Below are 6,315 nucleotides of genomic sequence, written 5' to 3' on the forward strand. Positions count from 1 at the left end.
GTTTATGGTAGAGGATTGAGGTGCAACTTCTGTATAAATGCCAATAACCAGCGAGCCAGTCCTGAGCTCGTGTAGCCTATCCCAGTCCTTTGAAGCAAAGGTCAAGAAATGTCACTATAGCCAAAGGCGATCTTATATTATTCCTAAGTGATATTGTCAATACAGCCCAAAGTCCATCTGCTCCTCGTGTAGCATGAGAAACCCTTTTAAATAAGGAAGCTGGTTCATAGGTTCCGGTGGACATGAGTTTGGAGAAGATATGATTCATCTTAGTACAGGGGAGTGACAATAAACTGCAAGATTGATGATGATAAACCAATTAGCAATGGTCAGTGGCCCCGAGCATTCAAGGAACTATTTAAACATTTAAGGACAAGGAAATCTTCCCCAAGTTCTTGAATTATCTTCATGTTTATTATTTTTTAAAGTCCAATATGTAAAGATAGGACTATTATTAAGGCCCAACTATTATTAATGCTCAACCACTGCTGGGCATTATTAAGGCCCAAGAGTGGTTAGGAATTATTTTTGTTTTGTTTTGTTTTTGTAGAGACAGGGTCTTGTTTGTTGCCCAGGCTGGTCTGGAACTCCTGGCCTCAAGCAATCCTTCCGCCTCTGCCTCCCAAAGAATGGGAACTACAGGCGTGAGCCAGTGCACCCAGACAGGAATTCGTTTCTAGCAACTGATTTTGTTTTGTAAAGCTAAAACATAGATCTCTGATTTAGACTTTTCCAAAACTCAAGACAGAACATCTCTCTTAAGAACATTAAACAGCAGCGAGAGGAACTGACTGTGCTATGGTCTATGAAACTGGCCCCCCAGGCAGAGAAACAAGTAGTTCCCCACCCCATTCCTCCCAGTTTTCCTAAAATAATTATCTCTACTAAGGAGTCTGTGCAACAAAAAATAAGAGATCATCTCAAAAAGGCTACATGTCTAAGTGGACAGTGGACACGCTGAGAGGCAGGCTATGAGCCTGAGACCAAAGGTCCCAGCAGGCTGTGGAGCAAGGCAGGCACGGAGAGAGGATCATCGGTATAGGAGTCAAGCAGCTCTGGAGTTTCTCTTCCAAGGCTGATTCTCAAAAGGGCAGCCAAGCCACTCTCCCTAGAACCAAAAATCTTTGGCCTAGATACAGGGACATGAATATTCTAAAATCCAGGTTGTTGCTGTTATGTCACGTTGAAGTTGAACCAAAAGTCCTGCACATTTGGAGTTTTAACCTCAGAACTCCAATAGGAATATGGCCCTAGTCAGGAAAGAAATCTTAGTCATCAAAATCCTACCATTTATTATCTTCAAAAAGTCACATGGCTGGGTGCGGTGGCTCACACCTGCAATCCCAGCACTAGCACTTTGGGAGGCCGAGGCAGGCAGATCACAAGGTCAGGAGATCAAGACCATCCTGGCCAACATGGTGAAACTCCGTCTCTACTAAAAATACAAAAATTAGCTGGGTGTGGTGGTGGGCGCCCGTAATCCCAGCTACTTGGGAGGCTGGGGCAGGAGAATCACCTGAACCCGGGAGGCAGAGGTTGCAGAGAGCCTAGATCGCGCCACTGCACTCCAGCCTGAGGACAAAGTGAGACTGTCAAAAAAAAAAAAAAAAAAAGTCACAAATGGGCTTATTGTTGTCAAGGTAAAAGCTCCAAGGCCCTACTGCTGTGGAGTGGCTGGACAGGCAAGCCTGGGATTCTTTGGTGCTCGGAAGGACGGGACTACAGGGTACCTGAGTCAGGTACCTCTACCTGGGGCGGGGCTTGTTCTTGGTGAGTCCACCAGACAAGGAGATTCTTGTGATCTGTCATTGCAGAGAACAGCACTGGGTCAGGGAGAGGACCACCTGAGGATGGAGGCCCTCAGTTTGGGAAGGCCCTGGAAATGGCCCTTCTAACCCAGCCATGTGGAGATTAAAGCAGAGAAATGCAATAACCAAGCAGAACCCATGACAACAACCTCCCCGCAGTGGCGGCGGCCAATCTCCACTGCACTCTGACCACATTGCAGGCTGTGTGCTGAGTCCCTTGTAACACTTACCTCATGTGATCCTCACAACGGCCTTATTAGAAATGTTCTTCTTAGCCCATCTGTAACACAGGGAGGATGGCAGAGCCTAAGCTAAAAGGTCATCATAGAGAGTGAATGAACACACCTCAAGGACTTAACACTTTCCAGTGAGGCATTATTTATTCCCTCCACCCACTGCTGGGGGGCTGTGAATGTTTTCTATCAGGTTCACCCCTTCTGGCCTCTAGAGGGTGTTGGGCCATTGACTCCCTTGCCCCATGGTGTGCTCCAGCCTGGCAGACGCTCCCCTGGGAGTAGGAGTTCCAGGGCACCATGGCAGCCCTGTGAGTCAGAAAGGAGAAATTGAGTTTAGATGAGAAAAAAAGAGGAGAAAATAAGGATGTAAGAAATGTAAACTTCACAATTTCACCAGCAGTCAGTCTTCCCTCGGGCCCCAACCCCCATGACCCAAGGGCAACAGCGGTAGGTAGATGGAACAGGCCCGGTTCTGGGGGTTTTGATCCCCTCAAACTCCAAACGTTCAGCTCCTGCCCAGCAGTCCTCAGACCCTAACTCTTAGTCTTAACAACCTAACGGGATATTTTCAAGGTTTCACTTCCGCCACACATGATGCAAAAGCTCCTCCCCACTCCCATCCCACACACCTTCCGCCGTGCCTGGCAGGCCCCAGACTCAGCACAGTCACACACCACACACTCACACACTCATAATCACACACCACACACTCACACACTCATAATCACACACCACACACACACTCCACAGAGCACACTCATGGACACACACCACACACACATAACCAGACACCACACACTAGACAGTGCACACACACACTCATAGCCACATACCACACACTCACACACTCCACAGAGCACACACACACACTCATAGCCACACACCACACACAACCAGACACCACACACACTACACAGAGCACACACACACTCATGAACACATAGCACACACACACACAACCACACACCACACACTCACACTCTAGGCAGTGCACACACACACACTCATAGCCACACACCACACACTCACACACTAGACAGTGCACACACACTCATAGCCACATACCACACACTCACACACTCCACAGAGCACACACACACACTCATAGCCACACACCACACACAACCACACACCACACACTCACACACTAGACAGTGCACACACACTCATAGCCACACACCACACACTCACACACTAGACAGTGCACACACACTCATAGCCACACACCACACACTCACACACTAGACAGTGCACACACACACTCATAGCCACACACCACACACACACTAGATAGTGCACACACACACACTCATAGCCACACACACACTAGACAGTGCACACACACACACTCATAGCCACACACCACACACACTCCATAGAGGACACACACAGTCATACACACCACACACACACTCAACTAGACACCACACACACACTACACAGAGCACACACACACTCATGGACACACACCACACACACACATAACCACGCACCACACACTCACACACTAGACAGCACACACATACTCATAGCCACACACCACACACACACACTAGACAGAGCACACACACACTCATAGCCACACACCACATACATTCAACCAGACACCACACACACACACATAACCACACACCACACACACACACTAGACAGTGCACACACACACTCATAGCCACACACCACACACTCACACACGATCATAACCACATACCACACACACAACACAGAGCACACACACAGCCACACACCACACATTTACATACACATAACCACACACCACACACTCACATGCTCCACAGAGCACACACACACTCATAGCCACACACCACACATTTACACACACTCATAACCACACACCACACACTCACTCCACAGAACACACACACACTTATAGCCACACACACATTCATACACACTTATAGTCACACACCACACACACTCCACAGAGCACACACACAGCCACACACCACACATTCACACACACAGCCACACACCACACATTCAAACTTACATACAACACACAGTGCACACTCGTACTCATAGCCACACTAGAGCCAAAAATCTTTGTCCTAAATATGGGGACATTAGTAAGTTTTTGCTGATGTATCATATTCACACACACACACACTCCACATGGCACACACTCACACACTCAGCCACACACCACATTCACACTCACACACAGCACACAGCACTAACACTCACATACTCATAGCCACACACCACACACTCACACTCATACACTTAGCCACACACCACACACACACTCATAGCCACACACCACACATTCACACTCACACACTCTACACAGCACACTCATAGCCACACATCACACATTCACACACACTACAAACAGCACACACTCATAGCCACATACCACACATTCACACACACACATACTATGCACAGGGCACACTCACACACAGCCACACACCACACGTTCACACACACACACTACACACATCACACACTCACAGCCACACATCCTACATTCACACACACTACACAGCACATACACACTCATAGCCACACATCATACATTTGCACACTCACACACTACACACATCACACACTTACTGCCACACATCAAACATTCACACACGCTACACAAAATACACTCACACACTCTTAGCCACCCACTACATGTTCACACTCTCACTACACACACACTATGGACACACCACACACACACCACACAACACACATTGCACCCTCACACACCACACCTCAGTCACACACCACCCATACTTCACACGCTCAAACATCAGAGTCATACAACACACACCGCACACTCACACATTCACACATATATTCATACTCACACACTCTTGCCCCCACACACATCACATCCATTCACTCATATTCTCCTTCTCTGTCTCTCCAAGACAGCCCCAGGCCTCGAGCCCAGTGCAGGGTGAAGCCCAGCTGTGTGACAGCTCTGGGGCATTGGGAAGAGCCCACTAAGTAGGGCAGAGTGGGACTGATCCCAGCTCGGAGCTCTGGCACTCACTAAGCAGAGGCCCGAGGCTGCCCTCTGCCATCTTGACCGATTTCGGGGCCGGAGGACATCACAACCACAGCTGCTCTGGGCCAGGGGAGACTCAGATAGGGATGGGGCAGGGCGTGCTGCCCACCCCCACACACATTTCCTCTGCACCTGCTCTGAGCCTCACATTCAACTTCCACCGCGGATGTTGTTGTTTTGGAGAACATGTGACAAGTCTGCTGTGTGCGGGCGAGCAGGGAGTGGCTTACATGACCACTGTGGAATCGGCTCTGTCAGTCACACCCTCCCCAGAAACAGTATGAGAATAACCTGGATTCTCCAGGGGCACAAGAGGTCCTTGCACCTGAGGTTGGGCCCTGGGAACTGACCTCCAGGGATGAAACTTCCAGAAACAGAGCCCTGGGAATGCCCTTATAAGTAACACCCCTGCGCAGCTCACAGTGAAGGCTGCTTAAACCACTTCCATGCCTGTGGGTTCTGCTGGGCCTCAGAAAAGCCATGTGAGGTGGGCAGGGCAGGGGCAATCCCTACTTTATCAGGGAAAAAACCGAGGCCCAGGGAAATTTGCCCAAAGCTAGAAAGTGCGAAGGCAGGACAAGACCCGAGGTCTTCTGACTTGCATCCAAAACTCTTCCCAAGATGCCCTGTGGCCTCAGCATCTCTCTCCATCAGTCATGGGCCTTACCCTTGGGCCCTTGGGGTCCTGAAGGAGGGCTCTACCAGGCTGCCGTGACTTCAGGCAAAGTGGCTGGATGACCTGTCACAGCCCAGTTCTTGCATTGCCTTGGTGGTCACTGGACAGAGGCCTGAGCCCTTGCCACAGGGCAGCACCTTGTGGGGACAGTTGAGGGAGACGAAGGGTGAGGGATGGCTGAGGTGCTGCGGAGCTGTGGTAAAGTCCCCAGGAACTATGTTCTGCAGGAGGGAATGCCAGGGACCATCTAGTCCCAGCTTCATTTATTTCCTAGATTGAAGAAATTGAGGCTCAGAGAAAAGTAATGGATTGCTCAAAGTCCATAGTTAGTATCCCCACATAGTAGGTGCTCAAAAACGTTTGTAAAGATGAGTTAACTGGTGACTGGTAAGGACTACAGTCAGCATCTTCTGACTTCAGGCCCAAGCATCTGCCCATACAGCCTTTCTCAGGTGGGGAAAATTGGTGATAAGGCTCTTTTATTCTGAAGGCCAAATGAAAGCAAATGACCCCAGCTCGGAAACCAATGAGTATAAGGAAAGCACGGGAGGCCCTGCTAAGAAAAAGCAC

This window comes from Chlorocebus sabaeus, chromosome 25, assembly GCF_047675955.1.
Source record: "Chlorocebus sabaeus isolate Y175 chromosome 25, mChlSab1.0.hap1, whole genome shotgun sequence".
In the NCBI taxonomy this organism is placed as follows: Eukaryota; Metazoa; Chordata; class Mammalia; order Primates; family Cercopithecidae; genus Chlorocebus; species Chlorocebus sabaeus.